Source organism: Petaurus breviceps, unplaced genomic scaffold (assembly GCF_028583685.1).
Source record: "Petaurus breviceps papuanus isolate PSGF00001 unplaced genomic scaffold, PetGlider_PUasm1.0 91041, whole genome shotgun sequence".
Taxonomy (NCBI): Eukaryota; Metazoa; Chordata; class Mammalia; order Diprotodontia; family Petauridae; genus Petaurus; species Petaurus breviceps.
The window spans coordinates 36,739,252-36,762,610 of record NW_027187400.1 but is presented as its reverse complement, the minus strand read 5'-3'; the positions used below and the strand labels follow the sequence as shown (position 1 = coordinate 36,762,610).

Sequence of the window (23,359 nt, the reverse complement as noted above, 5' to 3'; positions counted from 1 at the left end):
GATCTTGTAGGGCCCTTGCCCCTTTTCCTCAGTCTTCGTCTCCCAGACAATGTATGTGATTCCAATCTACCTTCTGGTGTAAGATGGAGATAGCTTCAAGTCCCATTAAAGGCTGAGAGGAAATACCTCTCCCTCTGAACTCATTGGAAAAGATCCTCATGCTGGGAAAGATTGGAGGCAAAAGAAAAAGGGATGTCAGAGGATGGGACGGATAGATGGTGTCATGGAAGCAATGAATGTGAGCTCACATACTTTGGGAGACAGTGGAGGACGTGCTGTGGTCAGTGGGGTCATGTAGAGTCGGACAAGGACTGAAGTACATGAACAAGGATGTCAGTTGCTCCCCACACTTCTCTTATTATCTTATATTACTGAATGCTGCCAATTCCAGTCCAGTGCCCAAAGCTGCTCAGCACGTAACAATAGTAACGTAGGAGCTTTGTACATAGAATGCAGTATTTAATAAATGTTTTGTCATACCGAACAGGTTCCCCATTGAGAGAATCAAATAGGTATCACAGGAAGGAGAGAAACAGCAAGAGATTAACAATTTTTAAAGCTTTATCTAAAACTCATGGGGCTTCTCACTCAGTTTGCAGGACTGAGTCCCAGAAAGGCCTGTAGGGACCCACCAGGCCAACTCTCTCCTCACCCACACTGTTTTCAGATGAGGAAACTGAGTCTCAGAGAAGTTAAATGACAGTCGAGGTATCCTAGCTAGAAACTGGCACCAGGAGGAATTAGAACCCATGTCCTGTGACTCCAAATTCAGCATTTTCCCATGAACTACACTGCTTTCTCCATGCTGTGCGATGAGGTCTGGAGGAGATGGGAAGGTCCTGATGTAAAGATTATTCTTATGTTTTCAAGTCAGTCCAATAGAGTTCAATTCCATTAGACAATTATGTGCTACTCACTAGGGCTTGTAGCACAGTGCCAAGAGCTTGCTACAGTCAAAAGAAGGTAAAACTGAGGTACAAAGTTCTGAGCATGGTTAATTTATTAATAAAGCATGAATTTATCAATAAATAAAACTTCAGCTTCCTCAGTAAAGCTAAGACCCTGGGGTGGGGCTTGGTTGCCCCTTTTATAGTTTTTAGGTACGTGCAGAAGAGAGAACAGGACTTTGTAGGCAGGGAACAAGTGGGCTGAAAAAAAAATTCGACATCCTAAGTGGCAAAAATCAATACGATTGGTTACAGAGTTGAGACTTGGAGGACGATGTGATTGGTTGGAAACTAGGAACAAGTTGGGGCTAGAAAACAACCTCGTCCTTCCCCCCCACGACTAAGAAATGTTCGTTGTTGGAGTGCATCTGCAAAGTTAGGGAGAGTGGACCAGACTTCTTCCAAAGCAAACCAGACATCCTCAAAGGATAGCTTGGTGGTGTAGGGAGACGAGACCAGACTCCCTGGTGTCCACCTGCCTCCTTCAAACATAGCAGATTTCCTTGACGCAAGAATAGAACAGTGGTTAGCAGGAGAACAGGATTTCTAAACTTAACTCATCATAGGCCAGCTGAATTTCTGAACTAAATTCAGAGACAAAGAACCATAACTCAGTTACCGGACACCATCAATTAACTGTAAATTGGATCAGTAAAAAAATCCATCTGATTATTTCAGACTCTCATTTGAGATCAGAGGACTAAGGCACTGAACCTGGCTCCACCACCGATGACTTGTATCATCTTGGACAAATCATTGTCTCTTGCTGGACCTCAGTTTCCCACTCTGTAAAATGAAGGATCCACTTGGCACAGTAGTGTGCATCTGTAATCCCAGCTGCCAAGAAGGCCAATAGCTAACATTTACATAGTGCTTACTCTGTGCCCGGTACTGTGGTAAGCGTTTTACAATTATTATCTCATTTGGTCCTCACAATAATCCTGGGAGGCAAGCTCTATTATTATTCCCATTTTTCAGATGAGGAAATTGATACAAGCAAGGGTTAAGTGACTTGCTCAGAGTGAATCAGCTAGTAAGTATCTGAGGCTGTATTTGAACTCTGTCTTCCCTGATTTCCTGACTCCTGGTTGATCTCTTGATCTCAAGAATCATCAGAGGCAGGTGGGCTAAACTGATCAGGTGACTGTGCTGAGTCCTGCGTCATTTTAGCAAGTCCCTAGGTCTGCAAGGAGGGTCAGAAATGGAGCCAACTAAAACCCTCATGCCAGTCAGTAGTGGGACTGAGTCTGTGACCAGTCAGTGCACTGGTGACCTGGGTTGGAGATCAAAGGCAGGGAGGTCCAGCATTAAAACATAAAATAGGTTAGATTGGACCTTTAAGGTCCCTTCTTAGGGGCTGATTCAAGAAGACTGATCTAATGAACTTTCTGGGAAGAGAAACTTTGTCTGGAATCTTGGCCTGATCACGCCTTCCCCCCCCTCCCCATAGTGTGGACATGCCCATTGGCATCTTATTAAGAGGGCAAAGGATAGCTCTGATTAAGTCAGTGACTAGGATTGCTCCAGGATGAATTTGTCGGTTTGGAGCTAGCCACCTGTAAGTGCCTTCTCAAAGACGGGTTTCCATGACTAAGGCTGAGTAACTTGGGACTTGAAGAGAAGAGAATCTGTTGGGAGATGCTGACTGAGGAAACTGATCTGACAGACCTCTTAAAATCAGTTTTGGGGCTTCTTTTTTTTGTCTTTTATTTTTCTCATTTCTTTTGGTGTGCAGCAGGCGTTTGGGGAAGGGGAAGGGATTTCTCCCCGTCTCCTTCTTTGACCCCGTCTCCATCGGGAATTGCCAGCAGCTGGCTTGAGGCAGGAGCACATGGGAGGCACCCTCATGCCTTCATGAACAATGTTCCCGAGTTCTAGAGGCTGTGTAGAAGAGTAGGGAATTTTGATTTTCCGGTGTGATCCTAGAATTTATCCTTCAAGTATAAAAGGCAGATTTTTTTTGGTCAGTGCCAGACTTGGGGGCTGCCCAAAAAGTGACCCCAAGTTCAAAAGTTTGATTATCTGGACTTTTAGAGAAAGGAGGGGAATTGCTGATCATTGTGCCTCTTGGAGAAAGATCACCTGTGTGACCCTTGTGATAAAGAGCTTAACATCAGAAAATCTGCACTTTGCTCCCTATGGTCATGATAAGTTATTCAGAATGTGCAGGTCCGATAAAAAAGGAGTTGCCGATTCAGAAACCCCAAAGTATGTTTGTCTTTTGGGGGGCAGCCAGATCACAGTGTGCTCCTATGATTATGAATGTAATTGCGTAGGACCTTACACATAGGGTAAGTGAGGGAGAGGTAGGGATTCACCAGAATGTCAGGGCATCGTTCACTTGCAAGTCTTATTTATGGCTGTTTCAAGGGGAGTATAAAATACAGTGTGGTTTTGAGTAGAAAGAATTCTAGAATTTTGGTGGAAAGTTGGGACTGTTCTGAGATGGAGAATGATGTTGACTGCTTCTATGCTATTGTGACTCTTTTTTGTGGTCTTTCATAAAATTTGTTTATGGATTCCTGTGAGTCCTTTAATGTCTTCTCCATTTTCTGTGGAATGAAATAAAGGCTGTCCTGTTCTCAATATGCCTGGGTTACCTTGAGTACTTACAGAGCAGTCAGGGACTGCTTTTATTGACATTTGTGAAAACCTTCATAAGAACCATTCATAAACTATGCTTGAAGGTCTCCCAGAGTAAACTCCAAGTGGGGGCAATAATGAGACAAAGAGAAATTATCCTTCTAAAATTGACGTTAATTCATGTGAACTCAGGGCTTTCAGGATTCTTGACTATTTGTAGAGTTACATCCAATCCCAGACCACTGGAACTACATTCATTCTGGATACACTGGATACTCTATGCCTTTATTAATGGAAAAACTTGGACTCAGAAGTTGTAACTTACTGTGATCACAAAGCGAATACTTTTCAGGGCCAGGATTGGAACCCATGATCTGGGATTTTAGACTCTGGTCCAACATACTTCCCATTAGGTCAAATTCTCTTTCATTGGAAAGCCTGAATATAATGACACTACCCTTATAAATCTCTCCTGGACTGGCTAGGGAAGGCGCTTTGCCTCTGCAGTAGGTCAAAAGGAATGATGATGAATCATTGGAATACTGGCTGCTTGTCAAGATTCCTCGGTTTCCAAAATGCTGGTCCCTCCTAAGGGCTTTGGGCAGCTCATGCCTTTTTTTCAGCTGCTCTTAATTTATGTAACAGAGTTCTCCACGGAGAATCAGTAAACGGAGACGTGACGAACATTCCCGGAATGAATGTTGTTCCAATGGTCTGGGATTGGATGTGACTCTATAAACAGCAAGCATCTCACACACCCCAACTTTTTCAAGGGAAATGACTTCAAACTGCTCGTTTCCAGGACTCCCTGTTTATTGAGAGTGACAAGCACACTGTTAGAGCCATGTGATGGGTTAGAATGATTTTCCTCTCTAAGCCAACCCATCATTTAATGCTTATTTTTGCCTGCGTTTCCCTTTGAGGATTCCATAGATAAAAACTTCTCCTTGCGTGTTTGCAAGTGCTGAGAGCTTACATAGCAAATGGTAAAATTTAGCACATGTTGGAAAAGCACTTTGACAATGCTACCAGCTGAAAGCTAGCACTTGTCTCAATAGAATATTGACCACAATACAATCAGCCACATTATTACCTCCTCCTTAAAAAAAGAGCTTGGTGTGGAGGGGAGCTCCCTATGGTAGCTAAAAGCCGACTTGCCAGAAGGGACCACTGCTCCCTTCTTGCTCTAATTCTTTTTTAAAAAAAGGTCTAGGATTTTATGGCTGTGGGTGCTTTCCCCACTGAGGGCACGTCCCAACCACTCTGGCCCTATCAGACCACATCTACGGCGTAGTGTTCTCTTCTGGGCACCACATTTGAGGAAGAATATTGAGAAGATGGGGAGGATCCAGAGGAAGACAACCAGGATGGCCTTGAATTCATACCACGTGAGGATTGGTTGAAGGGATTTGAATTATTTAGCCCAGAGAATTGGTGTGTTTGTGTTTGTGTGTGTATATGTGTGTGTGTGTGTGTGTGCTGGGGACAGAGCGTGATAATTGTCATCAAGTCTTTGAAGGGCTGTTATGTGGAAGGGAGATTAGTCTTATTTTACTTGGCCTGAGGAGTGGCTGTGGAAATCACAGAGACTTGATATCAGGAAAATCTTCCTGATGACTAGAGTTATCCACAAGTCGGGTGGGATGCTTTGGGAAACGGTGGGTTCCCTCTCATTGACCAAACATCCATTTGCCATCAGGATGGTAGGGTGTTCTTGGGTTTGGACTAGATAAGTCCCTTCCAATCCACAAATTCTGTGACTTGGGGATACACTTTAAGAAGGTGCTCTCCATTCAGTTGCTGGAGCTGAAGTAAATTCACCACCCTAATGGTCAACTTCCTATTGGTGACTTTCTCTCCATTTAGCCTAGATGATGCTTAGAAGACAGATATTATCTTATCATACCAGGTGTGTGTTTGAAGCCTTTCCAGCTTCAGCTCAGATGGCCTATCCTTCAAGAACTCAGAATCACCTCCAAGCCAGAATGAGGCAATAGGGGAAGATGGTTAGACAGCAGTTCATCTGAAAAAGATCTGAGGGTGTGGTAGTCTATAAATTCCATGTGAGTCAAGGGTATGAGGTAGCTGCAGAGAGAGTAGATACAATCTTGGGCTGAATCAAAAGAGAGAGACAGAAAGAGACAGAGAGAGAGTCAGAGAGAAGAAGGAGAGAGAGAGAGAGAGAGAGAGAGAGAGAGAGAGAGAGAGAGAGAGAGAGAGAGAGAGAGAGAGAGAGAGAGAGAGTTAGTTCCAATGGGGAAGTCTGAGTCTGTCTGAGTCTTGCTGTCCTCTGCCCTGGTCAGACCACATTTGGGACTCTGTGTTTAGGGCTGGTTGCTGTTTTTAGGAAGGACCTTGCTAAGGTGGAGAGTGTCCAGAAGAGGGCGACCCAACCTGGATGGCAAAGGGCTTTGATGGACTGGTTGAAGGAACTAGCCCAGAGAAGAGAAAGCTCAAGGGGCACGTGATTGTAGTCTTCAGCTATTTGACCTGACTTGTTCCACTTGGTGCCTGAAGGTTGGAAAGAATGGAAATTGTAAAGAGACATAAGGAAAATTTCCCAACAGAACCATCTACCAATGGATTGGGCTGCTTTGGGAAATGGCAGGTCCATCCCCCATCTGGAGGTATTCAAGCCGCTTCTGGAGGACCAGTTGTGAGGGATGCTGGTGAGGGGGAGTTTTCTTGTCTAGGTTTAGGTTGGACCATCAGGCTCTGAGCCATCTTCCAGCTCTGGGTGTCTGTAATTTGGTGGAGACTCTAACAGAAGAACCACTGCACAAGGAAGGATTCGTTTCTCTTCCCAGCGCCCCACTTTGGGGTGATAGTGTTAACCATGCTCAGATTAACCAAAGAAAGGCCCGTAATGTGCAATTTCTTTTTTAAAAAAAGAATATCAAGGTTAAAAATGACAAATCTCTTGCATGCTGGTCTCTGGAATAACCAAGCTATAGCGATATGTAAGTGGAAGGATAGATTAAACTTATGGCTGCAAGTGAACCTGACCGATATTTCATCATCCAGCAATAAAAGCACTTAATTGGCTGCTATTAGACACTCAATTACTTTCACAATGTTTGTATAGTACGTCCCCATAATGCTTTGAATAATATTGCCTTAACTCATCTCACTAATCTATCAGTTCCCTTATGACACTTCACCCCCCTACCCTCCCCCAAATCTGCATCCTATTAAAACATACATGCTTAAAAACCCCTTGAGCTTTCCCAAGGGTTCAAATTAAATCATCCTGGGGCATATTTTTATTTGATTTTGTCATGACCTTTCTTCCCAGCACTCTGTCTTGTCGTAGGCTAGCTACTGAAATGCTGAGGGTCCATTCACAGCCCGCTGTGCAGGGAATTACCCAGGGCGCATTGGGAAAACTGAGATTCTAGCCTGTTCAGATCTTGTTTAAATATAGATTGAGTGTGCGCTCAGGTTTGTTCTCCGGAGTGATTAGGTAGAGACCAGAACTCGTCTGAGCTTTGGGAAAGTAGCTTCTCACTCGTGCATCTTCCCAGGGTTGCTGCAAAACGGGAATGAATAAGAGACAATTCTACTGAGTGAGATGTTCTCCCAATTTTAAGCCATTGAGATCAATCCAAACAGAAGCATACTTTACTTGCACTTTAGAAAATAAAGCTAGAAAGGGAAGTGGATGGGTGATTTTATTGCTATAAAGAGCTCCCAGACAAGGAAACTTGTCTCTTAGAGAGTTGCAAATGTATATGTCAGAGAGGGGAATTGTAGTTGGGTCTTTCTGGCTCTGCCCCAAGGCCAATTCTTTATCCACTAGGCCACACAGTCTCTCAGAATACTGTCCTGGACAAACACTAAAGATAGACAATATGTTTAGCCTAAACATTTAACAAAAGCAAGAATGAGCATTGGATTGCCTCAAGGAAATTGCCATAATCTCTTAATGATTTCTTCCAGAGGGAAAGACCCATCTTTGCTTCATATCTATATGATTCCAGTAATGCCGGCTATGGGTCCCAGAGTGCTGCTCTCTCCAAACAAATGCAGCTGGTCATCACCAGAAGGGAGTGAAGAGATGGAGAGTGTGTGTGCACGGGGCATGCTGCACATTACAAAGAGAGAATTACATAAGAGGTGAGGAATAAAGTTTGTCTGTCATCTAGGAAATGTAAGAGTGAAAGAATACACTGCCTGGTCAGGAGGCAAGATGGAGGGATGGGTAACCAAGGTGCAGCCCTCATACTACAATGGTATCCTTACAAGATCAAGAGAACTTGAGGAAGGACTCCTGCATGTTGGGTGGAACTCCTTATGGGGAAATTATCAGAGGACAGATATGAGAATGGCACAGGAAGGGCAAGGGATGACCAGTTGTTATCTGCAACCTGGCAAAGTCAACTAGACCAATGAGACACCAAGGTCCTTGGTGGTACTTCAGTGTTCCAAGTTTACAAAGCACTTTACATGTCATTTCTTCATAACAATCATGTGAGGTCTTTCTGGATATTATCCCCACTTTGTTGATGAAAAAACCTTGGCTTGGGGATATGAAATACCTCTCCCATTCTCACACAGCTAGGCCATGTCAGAGGCTACATTTGAACTCAGCACTCTTCCCATTACTCCTGTGCTCCCTTTTTTCCTCTGGAATGCTGTGGGTCACAAGGTGATCACCGAAATCTAGAAGGGCACTGAGCACCACATATGGCAGAGAGCCAACACACCTTCGATTGGTGGAATGAATCTGCCTCACATACACTTAGGACTTATTTTTCAGTTGTGTCTGTAGGTGCATTTAAATTTATTTCATAGCAGTCCTGTAACTACTGGGACTCTTTTTCAACCTGCAACTTGTACATCTAATCACATGATTATTAAATATAGGTGTCAAAATTATATTATTCCATTCAATCGGACAAATACTTGTGAAGCGTGTAAGGTGCTAGGCTAAAGAGGCTTGGGATACAAAAACAAAAACAAAACTTGGTTGTGTTCCTGAGGCCAACAGTACTGGGGAAGAGTTCCTTAGGGAATGAGAAGACCTGCCCTCGGATGCCCCCCCAGCGCTGTGTGCTCTCCAGGACCTTACGGCCTCCTTGGGGGTACAGCAGCCACATCTGTAAGCAGAAAGCCTCACCAAAGTGGCAAGGAGATCTGGAAAGTAGATCACGGCTATCAGAGGGAAATACCATCTCAGGTCCTTTTTGTCTGACCTACACAGGGAGACCAAGGGTCAGTCTTCTAACTAGATCCTTCAGAAGCAATTCTGATCACACATGGAATGGTGAAGGTCAGAGGACTAACACTCTCAGGTCATTTACGATGCTCTCATTTGAAGGAGCTGGGCATGTTTGACCCAGGGAAAACATGGTAGCCAAATATTCTAACATCTGAGGGACTGTCGTGGGGAGGAGGTGTCGAACTCATTTTGTTTGGCTGCAGAGGACCCATGAGCAGAGGGTGGGAATCACAGAGGTGGTGCCTAACAATTAAGAGCTATGGAATGGTCTGCCTTGACAGGTGGTGGGTATCTCCTCCTTGGAGGTCCCCGGAGGCTAGACAGCCACCTACCTGGCCCATTATAGTGGGTGCACAGATTGGTCCAGATGGATATTAAAGGCCTCTGCTAACTCTCAAGTTATGTGACTCTGTAACTCTGTGAAGGCCCCTAATCCTGAAGGGTGGAAGACCTGTCAGCACTTACTCTCAAAGTCTTTGGGCTGGTTATACATTAAGCCAAGCTGAGCTCCCAAGAGTACAATCTGTATTTGACCGTGGGGAGTGTGGGGGAAGGGAGGAGGCTGTCTCTTCATGTTTCAGAGGAAACTTAATGGGGAAATGTTTTACCTGAATCATACTTTTCACCCATGTACAGTATTAGTCAATGGGGAGTCACGTGGGAACAGTCACAGAGTTAACCTGTTAGTATAAAAGGCTGTCAGGAGATACCGTGTGGACCAAAGTTTGGTCCTCCTTCCTCTTTTCTCCCTCCCCTCACAGTTAAGTAATACTATTTGATGTTGACTTTCTTTTGAAAGTAGCTGAGCTAGATAAACAGTACCATGAAAATAATGGATTTTGATCCCATGTCATTCAAAAGTTTTACTGGGAATGAAGGTGGGGGAGGGGTAAGGAGGTTACCAGGAGACAAGACACCCTGGTTTGGAGACAGCAGTAAGTATTGACTATTCATCTTGTGATTGGGATCTGGGGAGACTGAGTCTGTGAAGAGGCCCAACTAATTCTCATCTATACACGTCAAGACACATGCCATCCCAGGGTCCCTCAATATGAGAAAAGTAGTGATAGGAAAAAACTGATTTCTGAGAGTTCTGACTATCCATCCCTACACATCTGGGACATCTACTCGTGGAGGCTGTTTATTGGGAGATTGTTAAGGAATTGACCAGATATTGGTTTTTGTTTGGTTGTTTTTTTAGTAGAAAGCAGATGGTTCCCTCTAGCCCTGGTCAGTGTTTCTGCTGATCTCCTTTCTCCAGGGTCGATCTTGGCATCTGGGGATGTCACGTGGATACAAGCTAGAATCCATGGTACCTCTCAAGAACTCCTTCTCTAAAAATTTCAAGCAGCAACTCTCTGGTGGGGGTATATGACCCACAGGCATATGTACCACACACAATTTATAGGTCAAGAACAAATCTGAAGGATAAAGTAATGCTCCAAGCTTTAAACATTTAGTGAGTAGGGGAGGAGGAGGAGAAGGGTGGAGAATGTGCCACTGAAAAATAAAGCCAGTCCAAATACAAATTGGAAAAATATTTTTAATGCTTCTTACATGGAAATGTGTGGCAGAGAAGGAAACCTAGCCAGGATTTCAGAATTGTGTTAGCATTAAGAGTTAACCAAGGGGGTTTGGAAGCCCCCACTGAATGAATGCACGTGAGAAAGGTTCTGAAATAAGAATTTTCAGCTAATTGCTAAAACCTGATTGGCCCAGATTTCTGACCATGTTGCAAACCATTATCACCTCCTTAAGACCCTGAGAAATATGAGCTGCAAAGTTTTTGATTTCTCTCCCAGGGTGATTGACAACCCAGATGTCATAAATATATATTAAAAGAGACGTTCTACTCAAAACTGCTCATTTGCCTCCCTCCAAAATCTCTCCAAAATGCTTCTCTTGGGCTAATTGGTGCTCCAATCGAAAATCACAAATGAACATAAAGGGTGCACCCCGACTGGATAAATGCATTGCACTGCTCGATTTCATTTCTGAGACCCAGAGGCTCATGGATCCCAGCATGGGATGCAGAAGGCGGGTGGCTGGTTTTTGGTCACTGGGACCACCAAGGAGACTGGCCAGGTCACTTTTATGTATTTTACATAAATGGTCCCAGTGAAATCTCAGCACTTAGGACCTGAGGTGCATCTCCTAAGGATTTCTAGAAACCAGGATAATTGATGGCATCAGCATATTCCAGAGGGGAGCACAAGTGTTGATGACAATTTTGCTAATATTATCCAGGTCACAGATATCAGGGACTAGGTAGTCCTTAGCTGCCTGGGGCAACTATGTAATGGAATGCCTAATGAGCTCTTGCTACTGGCTCTGGTTATAAAAACCACTGCCAGCATGATCAACAAAACCAGGCCGAAGATTGTGAGCTTTTGTGGTTGAATCTTCCTGGGCATCATGGCAGGGGCACTGTTGGAACTCTGGGTAAACGTCAGCTTCTCAGTTTTGAAGTCCCCTTTGGAGTGAAAGATCCTGATGTTGTTTGAGGGAGGGAGGGGGGAGCCCACTTTTAAAATTTGAAGATAGAGTGTTTTGCTTCGTTCCAAAAAAAAAAAATGTTTTGGTGGCACTGATATAGTGCACTTGAGATGGATTTTTCTTCTCTCCATAACGACAAATTTCCTCCTGAGCATTCCACTAAGCTGCAAGTTCAAGCTTGACAAGATTCTCCTTTTAGGGTGTCTTTAGTGAAAGCAGGAGGGTTCTTGTCTGGAGAAATGGCAAAGCAGTGTCCCCTGCCCAGCTTCAAAAGGGGGAAGGTAGAAGTCAGTTCATGAAAGGTTAAGTGTGGTTCTCTCTCTCTGTCTCCTCTCTCTCTCTCTCTCTCTCTCTCTCTCTCTCTCTCTCTCTCTCTCTCTCTCTCCATCCCCTTCTTCCTCTTTGCTCTGCATTCATAACCCCTCCATATGCTATGCTCCATTTATTATTTCTGCACCGCGTCAGGAGGGAAATATTCACGCTGAGCCACAGGGATTAAAGACTGACGCTCCAGAGAAGTCAGAGCCCATCCGTCATATCCAGCTGTTTTCAATTCCAGCCCTTCACACCTGCCTTTATTTATTATTCCTTGCTTAGACAAGACAGGGCTCATTTTTCAATCTTTAAAACTTTTCGTAAGAGCTAAGAAAATCAATCAGTTTCTTCCTCTTGCTATTTTTCTATGAAAGCCCACCAAGAAAAGAGTAAACCTGAGGACTGATGTTTGTGTGTGAGGGGGTGGGACGGGGGATAACTCTTATCTGAGAGGGAGTCAAGCAAGCAGGACAGCTTGGACAGCTGGCTCCCTGGAGCATGCTGGGACCTGAGGATGGGCTCTTGGTGGAATGGAAGGTGTGGAAAACAAAAAGTTTTATCTAATTAAAAAAATTTTTAAAAGATTTTTATGTTTTTCTTCTTAAAAGATGGAAAGCCAAGGTGGCTTAAGGGAGGGCTGTTATCACTAGAGGTATCTAAGGCTCTTCCAACTAAGTATCTACCTCCAAGGAGTTTAGAGCCATTAATTCATTCTCACAATTTCCCTTTAAGATTGTCACAGAATTCCCATTTTACTGTGTGGAGTCCACAGCACAGACTTGCCTCTAGTAATACAAATCAGGAAGTGACCAGAGTACAGCCAGAGGACCTTGGGAAAGTCCTTCACTTCTCAGGGCTTGAGATACTCTCCCTGTGTCAAATGAGGAGGCTGTACTAGGTGAGGACCTCTAAGACATCGTCTAGCTCTGAATCTAGAACCCAAAGGTTCTTGATTCTAGGCTTGGAGCCTAGACAAGAGTGACCCCTCCCCCCTGAATGTCTATTCAGTGACAGGGATTCCAGCTTTTCCTTTTTTAGTATGAGGAAGCCTATTTTTTTTTCCTATTTGAACTGGATTTAGTCATTGTTCTAGGGGCTTTTAGATTAAACAGAGCTATCAACAATTCCAAGATAGCTTAATGAGTGATAAAATAAATTCCTCCTTCCCTGGGTTTAAGGTAGCTACTAGGAGAGGAACCAATGAAGACTGCAGAAATGATGCACACCACTGTGCTCCTGGGGCTCTGCCCACATGCATAGTCACCCATGGTACATTTTCTCTGCCCACGGGGCTGGGCTGGCATTCCACGGGCCCAGCTGGTGCTAATGAGGTAACTAGATCCATGACAATCTCCATGGCCCGATTAGCTTTATCTTTAAGCCCAATCAGCTGCATAACACATATTTATTAAATCGTCTGCTGGGTTCCAAGCACTCTGCCAGGTGGTGGGGATAGGAAGACAAAAATGAGATAGTCCCTGCCCTCAAGGACCTTCCATTCTATTGGGAGAAACAACATGTATGTGTTGTTTACATATATGCATGGATCATGCAATGTATTAGAGATACTCCAAGGACCACTCCCACCCTTGCCCAGCTGTGTCTGGGTCACTTTCCATATGTCCTGGATGCTTCTGGTGACTCTATAATTGTCCCTTCTGATGACTCATGTGCCTTGGCCTCTTGCTGACAGGAATATATGACCAGAGGATCCCTTGGCTCCAGTGTGGTGCAAAAGAAAAGTGACACCTGAGCACGAAGAGGTGCCCACTTTAACAGGACTATGTTGTCACAAATTTCCTCTTTTCTCATCTATTTAGTAGGTTAGCATTCTTTAAGTTCTTCCTCAGATGTCCAGCAAGCTCTTCCCCTCACCTTCTATCCCTGAGCAGATATGGCCGCTATCCACACATGGCAACGTGTGTGGTGGCCTAGACAGGGCATCCTGGCAGCTTTTTCTGCTTTGTGCTTCTTTCTCTGAACATGGGTGACTGAATCACAATTGTGAGATGGATGTTTCTAGCCTTGGTAGCAACATCATGAATTCAGGAGTCAGGATGGTGGTTGCACATGAGGGGATGATTTTCAAAGTGTCTTCTCAGAAAAGATGACCACTTACCAGGAGGACCAGACCAAGTTAGACCCCGGCTTGCCAGAAAACATAGACCTTAAGTGAGTTACTCAGATAACTCACATCAGAGGTGAGGGTACAATATCTGTTAGACAATCCCACAAAGTGTTTCCTGCTTTAATGCTTTAAATATCAACCTCTTGGGAGACTTTAATAAGAGTTATATGTTATTCTTTTTTATGTCTGTCAATGTGTCCTTCTGTATCTTCTGTGCTTTAAGCTCTTTTGGATAGAGGGAATCGTTTTATCTGATCAACTTTGTATATTGAATACTTTTCTGAAGAGGACTTTTTAAAAAAGTTCATTACTTATTTATTTTTTAATATATTAAAAATAAATTGACTTTCAAATTTTCTTTCTCTATTCCCTCCCCCACCCATTTAGAAGGCAAGAAATATGATGTCAATTACATGTGTGAAATCATGCAAAACATACTAAAAAGGACTCTTCATCCCTTTGGGAGAGTTCCTGACATAAGTCATTCTTAAACTTTGTTTTAGAAAACTCCTCTTAGGTGGGGGCATTAATAAGCCAGAGAGTTAAAAAACAGTCTGGTTCCCTTTTGGGGGGGGTAGGTTCCCCCCAGGATATGAAAATAATCTATTGGAATCCAAACTCAGAAACCCTTACTGAGAAGAAGGCAATGTACCAAATCTGAGCCTGTGGGGTCTTTACAGTAAATATAAGGTCATTTCTGAAGGGGAGGGTACTTAGAACTGGGGGAGGCTAATTGAGAAAGGTCTCTTATAAGAGTTTTGAAGGAAACTGGGGATTTTAAAAGGACAAGGTAAAAAAGGAGTGCAATTCAGGCCTGGGAAACAATCAGCACAAAGGCAATGTGGAGTGTCATCTATGAGGAACAGCAAAGACAGTTCAGAGAGACCATAGAGTGCATGAAGTGGTGCAAGAGAGGACTAATGATGGAGTAATAATGTTGAAAAAGTATGCTGGAGTCAGGGTGTGAAGGGATTCACACACCAGACAGAGGGTGGACCAGTTGGCCATCTTGCTAAGGTCTATAATTGGTCAAAAGAGTAGTATGGACATGTGGCTGGCAGTTAACTCAACACTAAGACAGGAAAAAAAAAACTTGGAAATTCACATGCTCCTGGGGCAGACCATTGTAATGATGTGTTCGCCCCAGATGAGATAAAGGCCCCAGCACAAATACTTACAAAGTACCTCTGCTCCTTACTCTGCTGGTACTGATGACTCCCATTTCCCTAGCATTTTAAGGTGTGTACAATACATTCCTTAAAGCTTCCCTGTGAGATTGGTAGCACTAGTGTGAATGAAAGTAGGGCACAGCAGAATGTGAAATCCTCCAGGATACATACTTCTGGAATTGAAGTATCACCATCAACAAATGGGAAAACCAAAGCTGGAAGAGGTATGGGGACTGGCCCAAGGTAATTCAGCTAGAAATGAGCTAGGTCTAGAATAGAGGTCTTCTGCTCTCAGCTCTGATGCTCCTTTTACTTTTATGACTGTCTCCCTATTTCATATTGTATTTTCAAGGCGTGGTCCTAAGCCCTAGAACTTGCTAAATGTTTAAAAAATGCATGTTGGGGGCGGAGTCAAGATGGCAGAGTAGAAACAGGACTTCCTTGCAGCTCCAGCTCCCACCTCCCCCAATTCATGTAAAAAATGACTCTAGACAAATTTTGCAGCTACAGAACCCACAAAATGACACAGAGAAGCTAACATCCCACTGAGGAGAGCCTGGCAGGTTGGCAACAAGCAGCCAGTGCAGTGCTCTGGGAGCCCACCCCAGCCCCACTCGAGCTGGAGGTCTTAGCCCCAAGGTAGCCTGACCAGCTGGTGGCTGGAGGGACTTCAGATCACCAGCAGCTGTGGTGGTTTCCAGAATTATCAACCCATAGATGCCAAGGACAAAGTGAGAGGTCAGTGCAGTGTGGATTTTGGGATCAAGTAGTTGGGAGTACAGTCAGCCTTTGCCCCCGGGGGAGAGAAGCCACTGAGGTGCCATGCCATGTAGCCACTGCCACGTGGCAGCTTCAGCTCCTGATCTGCAGAGTGTAGGGGGACCAAGCCACCAGTCTGAAGGGTAATCACTCTTGCTTTAACCTGCTTGGATCTGGATTGCTGTCCAGGGTGGAGGTCCTGGGGTGCATGACCAGCTTGCCAGAGTGGGTGGAGGCTTCAGAGAGGGCACCCAACTAATGCTTTCAGCAGCTGAGAAAACCCCAGTGTTTAGGATAAGGCTCCTGTTTCTGGCAGCAGAGTTCTTCTATAGCAAAAAAAAAAACCCAAAGTCAAGCAGTTGAGGGGCAACATGAACAGGCAAAGGAAGCAAAGCACACAGAACAACCCAACTTTACACTCCTATTTTGGGGACAAAAAGAATCAAAGCATGGAACAGGAGGAAGACAGCAAATTCAGAACTCCTGCACCAAAAGCTTCCAAGAAAAATATGAGCTAGTTACAGGCCATATTTTTAATAAGCTTAAATAATAAATAATTAAATAAAATATTTTTAATAAGCTTAAAAAGGATTTTGAAAATCAAATAAGAGAAGTGGAGGAAAAATTGGGATGAGAAATGAGAGCAATGCAAGAAAATTATGAAATGAGAGTCAACAACCTGACTGAAGAAAATAACACCTTAAAAAAATAGACTAACTCACATGGCAAAAGAGGGTCAAAAAGGCAATGAGGAGAAGGAAAAAGCCAAATTTGCCAGATGGAAAATGAATCTCAAAAACTCACTAAAGAAAATCATTACTTCAGAATTAGATTGGAGCAAATGGAAGCTAGTGACTTTACAAGAAATCAAGATACTATCAAACAGATCCAAACAAATGAAAAAAAAAATAGAAGGCAATGTGAAATATCTCATGGGAAAAACCACTGACCTGGAAAATAGATCCAGGAGAGATAATTTAAAAATTATTGGACTACCTGAAAGCCATGATCAAAAAAAGAACCTAGAAATCATCCTTCAAGAAATTCTCAAGGAAAATTGCCATAATGTTTTAGAACCAGAGGGCAAAATAGAGTCTGAAAGAGTCCACTGATCACCTTCTGAAAAAGATTCCAAAAAGAAAACTCCTAGGAATATTATAGCCAGGAATTCCCACATCAAGGGCAAAATATTACAAGAAGCCAGGAAGAAACAATTTCAATATTGTGGAAACACAATCAGGGTAACTCAGGACCTGATAGCTTCCACATTGAGGGATCGAAGGGCTTGGAATATGATATTCCAGAGGTCAAAGGAGCTGGGATTAAAACCAAGAATCACCTACCTAGCAAAAGAGTATCATGTTCCAGGGGAAAATATGGTCATTCAGTGGAATAGAGGACTTTCAAGCATTCTTGATGAAAAAACCAGAGTTGAATAGAAAATTTGACATTCAGATACAGGAAGCAAGAGAAGCTTGAGAAGGTAAACAGGGAAAAGAAGTCATAAGGAACTTATCAAAGCTGAACTACTTATATTCCTACATGGAAAAATGATAATTGTAACTTATGAAACTTTTCTCAATATGAGAATAGCTGAAGGGAATAGAAATTTATACATGTGCATGTATATATATATATGTATGTATATGTGTGTATGTATACATACATATATATGTCTATATAAGAGGGTATAAGGGCATATGAATACATATGTGTGTGTATTTATGTTTACAGGTATACATAGACAGAGGGCACAGGACCAATTGAATAGGAAGGGATGATACTTAAAAGGTAAAAATAAGAGGTGAGAGAGGAAGGTAATGAGAAGAGATGGGGAGAGACAGAATGGGGTAAATTATCTCATATAGAAGAGGCAAGGGAAAATTGTTACAATGGAGGGAACAGGAAGGCAAAAGGGAATGAGTCAACCTTATTCTCATTGAATTTGGCTTAGGGAGGGAATGACATACACACTAAATAGGGTATCTCACCCTACAGGAGAGTAGAGGGGAAGGGGAAGAGAGGGCGGATAATGGAAGGGAGGGAAGGCTCAGGGAGGTGGGGGGAAAGAAATTGGAAGCACCCACTTTTGAAAAGGGAAAGGATCAAAGTAGAGAATAAAACAAGTGGGGGTGGGATAGGATAGCGGGATATATAATCAGTCTTTCACAATATATCCACTATGGAAACATTTTGCATAGCTACTCGTGTACAACCTATATGGAATTGCTTATCTTTCCAGTGAAGGTGGGTGACAAGGGAAGAAGGGAAAGAATCTGGAATCCAAAATTTTAAAATCAAATATTTAAATATATATATATATATAATTAATATTTTACATATAACTGGGAAATGAGATATACAGGCACTGGAGCATAGAGACCCACCGTGCCCTACTGGAAAGTCGAAGCGGGGATGGGGGAAGATATGGGAGAGGGCAGATTGGGGGAGGGGATATTCAATGGGAATGCTGTTTTGGGGTGGTGGGTAGGGAAAATTGGGGAGAAAATTTGTAATTCAAAATCTTATGAAAATGAATGATGTAAACTAAAAAATAAAAAAAAGAGAAAAAGAAAAAAATTAAAAATGCATGTTGATTGATGCAGAGAATAAAGTATAAGTGCATCCTTCAGGGACCTTATAATCAAATCAGGGAGACAAAAGTCATGACCAAAGGGATCTCGAAGGCCATCTGGTTCATCCTATACCTGAGCAGGAACTCCCTTACCCCCTCCCTTAGCATTCGTGACAAGTGATCCCGTAAACCTTCACCTGAAGAGCAGGGCAATGGAAACTAATGGTTCTTGAGGTAGCTCATTCTATTTTCGGACAACTCTTAATTATCAGAAAGTTTTCCCTTACATTGAGCAGAAATTCATCTCTCTGAAGCTTAGACCCCTTGCTCCTAGTTCTCTGAGGCCATGCAGAATAAGCAATCATCCTTTCTTATGACAGCCCTTCAAATGCCTTAAGATGGAGCTCGGCTCCAGGGCATCAGTTGGCGCCGCTTCCATCTTCTCATCATCTTTGATGTGCTCCCCTGGCCATGCTGCAGCTCATCAATGGGCTTTCTGAAACGTGGCACCCAAAGTGGAATCCAGTGCTTCTCGTGTGGTCTGATAACAGCAGAGGACCAGTGGCCCTCTCCACTCACTCCTTTGTTCTTGATGCTTTAGCTCTGCCAAGGCATCCTGTGATTACACAAGTCCTTCGGACTGGATACATTCTAATTCATTCTGCCCTGCTTGGTGCACATCTCGAGGACTGCATTCAGTTCGGGGGGGGGGGGGCATATTTTAGGAAGGACACTGATCAGCTGGAGATGACTAGGAAAGTGAGGGGACTGGATGCAGTGCCATCTCCCTCCCTTTCATGAACTCTTTTCCAGACAAAGTGGCTTTCTGGTTGCCACCCAAACTCAACATGCCATCTCTCACCATAGGCTGTGCCCCATTCCTGTAATGTATTTCCTCCTCAGTTCCATCCTTTGCTTTTTTGAAGGCTCAGCTCAGGCTCTTTCTCCTATGGGAAGCCTGAATGAACTTTCTTCCTAACCCAGTAGTTAATGCTCTCTTCCTTATGAAAGGAATGAATATATAATAATAGTTATAATACATATTACACATCTATACCCATATTGTAGATCCTCAGTAGAACATAATTGAGGGCAAAGATTTTTTCTTTTATGCCTCCATATCCCCAGTACCAAGCACAGCATACGTGAAATGTTTAATAAGTATTGAACTGAACTGAATAAATATGAGTGATTAGTGTTATTAACTGCCAAAGGAGAGGCCCTGGCAATGAGTGCTAGAGCTCAAAGGAGGGGAAGAGCACTGTGGTTTGACTATTCAGGGAAGGCTTCATGGAGCAGGTGAGACTTAAATGTGACACTGGAGAGTAGATGGGGTTGGGAAGGAGAACCTGGCAGAAGGAGTGAATGATGTGATCAAAGGCATAGAGGTGGGAAAATACAAGGGTTAGTAGCATTAGAAAGTTGCTTCTAAAAACACTATAGGTTTTAGAGCTGGGAGGGACCTGAGAAGCCATCAAGATCACCCTCCTCATTGTATTGAGAGCCAGAGGAGTTAAATTACTTTATCAGTGTCAAATAAAAAGTAATCAGCAGAGCTGGGAATCTCAACCCAATCACCTGACTTTAGATATACTTTTGCCTTAATTTTACCTTGTTAGATAGATTTATTTTGAGCTTACTGAAAAATGGTGAAATCCTTTTCTCTCATTCAGATTATAGACATAGACTAAAAATTCTACACCAACATTCCTAGTACAAATCTATGGAACCAGAATGGGCAGGGCAAAGGAGAGGGGGCTGTGGGGGCAAGGGGAGTGGGGTGGGAAAACAGAACATAATCAGACCTTTTCCAGCACCCCCTTGTCTGCACTGTTCCCATAACTTTTTTTCAGGTGGTTACCAGTGAACATTCATCCCCCTCCCCCAAGTTTACTGTCAATCCACAGACCCTCCTAGATGAGTAAAAAAAAACAAACCAATGCTATATTACAGATTGGGAGACTGGTTCAGTGGTGGGTGGTTCCTATTTGAACCAATGTCCCCGGAGTGATGGAATTTTCTCTGTTCTCCTTGTTATGTTTTTATCTTCACCAAAACCAAACAAAGATTGCTAAATATACCTCTTTCCTAGATCATGTTTTCCATTTTCACTTGCTATTCCCATTTCTACAACTAACTGTTAGGGAATTATAAGTTTTGAAAACTAGCATTAGGTCAGGAAAAAAAAAGAAGGAAAATATGGTTTACGATTAAAAAAAGAGGTCAGAGGCTTCTAGACTACTTAGAAGCTTCATGTTGGTGTGTTATGAATTCTCTCTTCAAGAAGAGGATAAACATATCATTTAGAAAGTAAAGATCATGTCTGAAGGACAAGACTAGGGGGATAATGGTGCTCATTAAAATGCTGGCACTCTGTTTATTGTAGATCAGTACCTTTTGCTGAACATACTAGAATATCATTGAATAAAGTTGGAAAGACTGTCTGGGTGCTGCCCTTTCTTAGTATAATAGGACACTCTTCTCTCGGGTTCCCTGCAGGGGTTTTGTCCAGATACACTCTATGGTGGGTAGGACTGACCGATCAGTTTCAATAGATTGATAATTATTGTTGATTACATGGCTTAGTGGATGCTATTCTCCCATAACTTAATAGTTTCATTTCTGCAAATCGGGTTTTAATCGACTGAACTCTCTATCTGGAAACAAGTGCTCAGAAAGTGCCATTCTTCTTCCAAAGAGATTTTGTGGTGGGGTTTGCCAGCCTGTTCACACAGCCCTGACACTGACCCTGATGATGATCTGAGATCCAGCTAGGACATCTCTGCTAGGGGTGGGCTTCAGGAGCCTCAAGATAGCCCAGATGTTTCTTGTTTAGTCTGAGGTAGAAGGATGGTTCCTTTGCAGCATTCTTCACTTTGAGGTTGGATTGCTTTCAAACCTGGGGCCTGTGGGTGCATGCCAATTAACTGGCAAGCTCAAGTTCTGCAGGACTTGCGATACACATTAACTTTCTGTGTGGTGATCCCAGGCCCAGATCATGGCCCAATCCAGCCCAGGGCTGGGTGTGACACATTTACTTTATTAATCCAAACAAACCTCAGTTTGACGGTCTTTCCTGCTGGGGCTTGTGTCTCAAGGAACAAGAATCAAAAGGAATTGCTTAATGCCTAATGTTTCCTTTGAAACTACCTTAATCCACTGATGGCAACAATTGGATTCCATTCGTTTGGTTTTCTGTCACCCTAGAGAGACATACTACTGACATGGTGGGGTGGAGGGTGGATTTTCATATTCTCTCCTAAGAAGCTGCATTGCCACTGTTGCTGGTTGATCTTCCTCAGGGCTTCCCTGGGCTATAAAAAATGGCCTAAACATTCCTAGGAGCCTTGGCAAGAGTCAGCTCCTTTCAGATGGATGGGAGGTCCTGTCTTTGGCCAAAGAAATTTTTTAAAAAGCTATTTATATATAGTTTTAAAGTTTACAAAGTATTTCACATCCATGATTTCATTGGAGCCTAGCAATTGCTCCATAAGCTAATTATAGTACAAATATTGATGACATAAATGAAGAAATTGAGGCTCATGGAGTCTGCGACTCTTTTTCTCTCAAGTTTTTCACATTGTCCTCTTGCATTTTCAGCAGAGGACCTTACTTCATACTTAGAGAGAACAGAGACCATTCACCATGAGCTACATCTTCTATCCTAGCCAACATCTTTACAATCGGTCCCCTCCTCTCCTCTCTTGCTTCTGTCTCTGATGATGAAGAGGCTTTTCTCCCCACCAAGGCCAACCCTTCTTTGTGACCTTGATCTCATCTCTCCCTGTTTCTTTAAGAATTTCACCTCTGAAATCTCTTTTTTTTTTGCTTTTTGGAGGGGGCAAGACAAGGCAATTGGGGTTAAGTGACTTGCCCAAGGTCATATGGCTAGTAAGTGTTAAGTGTCTGAGGTCAGATTTGAACTCAGGTCCTCCAGATTCCAGTGTTCTATTCACTGTCACCTAGCTGCCCCCCAAATCCTTTTAAATCTACATATCTATTGGTTCCTGCCCTTGGGTGGGCATCCTCTGTCTCAGGCCCTATTCTCTTCTCTCTATTGAGCTTTCAATGATCTCATCATCTCCTATGAATTCAATATCCCAATGACTTTCTATCCTAATGACTCCTAAATTGATAGTGATCCCTAATCTCTCACTTGAGCTCTAGTCCTAAATCACCAACCACTTATCCGATGGTCTGTAGACATCTTAAACCCAGCACTCCCAAAACAGAATTGATCATTTCTCCTCCCAAACCCTCAACTATTTCTGCTAAAGACACCCCCATCCTATCCTCGTCATCCAGCATCACCACTTGGCAGCCAACCTTGGCTCTTCTCTTTCAGTCAACCCCATCTTTCTACTCCCATGGCCACCAGTCTAGACCAGACCTTCCTCAGCTCTCACCTGGAGCATAGTATCAGCCTCCTAATTTGTCTCATACTTTTCTAATCCCATTCTTCATACAGCTGCCAAGTCGATATTCCTAAAACATAGAGCTGACTTGGGTCCACTCTCCACCATCTTCTCTGTTTGGTTTTGGATCCATAAAAACCTCCACCCCTCCCCCCTCAAATCTACCTTTATAGAGGGCTCAGAATTTTCCAGTCAACTCTTCCCTTTCCCACCAGCTGCTCTGCCTAGTTTTGACTCCATGAACTCCATGCCACCAGGCTGAGTACTGTAATGGCAAGCAAAGAAGTATTCAATGCCTTGTTTCAGCTATCTAGTTGACACCTTGTTTCAGTTCAAGTTGCTTTTGAGCCTTGCCCATGATTGTATCAAGTCTTTGTTGAGAAGCAGAACTTGTGAACTCCTGCTGCTGATGCAACAGGGAGAGGAGGAGCTAATGATAATATAAGGAGAGGCCCGGGCTGGAGAGAGCAGAACTGAGAAGAACTGAGAAGGGAACTCTTGTGGTGGCAGAGTTGAGAAGGAGAAAACTTGTGGTATCCCAGCACTCTGTCTGTTCTGTCTGTGTGGATGTTTGTTTGTGATACTTTGTATAGAAGCCCTGGGACCTCACTGGAAGCCCTGAAAGAGAATTTTCTGGTTGTGTGTTTACAGAAGTCCTGATGGAGGGTATTGGAGGTCCTGGAACTTTACTGATGCTTGTGTTGACCTCTTGGACCTTGTTTGTGGGTCTGTGTTGATTTCTATGTTGATG

The 23,359-nt window shown here is 43.3% G+C and overlaps 1 long non-coding RNA gene across 2 annotated transcripts in view; it reads left to right on the top strand.

Annotated features, from left to right (window-relative positions):
* Positions 1-5,692: 5,692 nt before the first annotated feature.
* LOC138153951 (uncharacterized) overlaps positions 5,693-23,359 on the top strand; it is an 18,747-nt gene continuing 1,080 nt past the window's right edge. Inside the window, exons 1-2 of one of the 2 annotated variants that reach the window (XR_011166507.1) lie at positions 5,693-6,157; positions 7,470-7,646. This is a non-coding gene — a long non-coding RNA (uncharacterized lncRNA). Of the gene's footprint in view, positions 6,200-7,469; positions 7,647-23,359 lie in introns of both variants that reach the window. The other variant, XR_011166506.1, reaches the window with a different exon arrangement.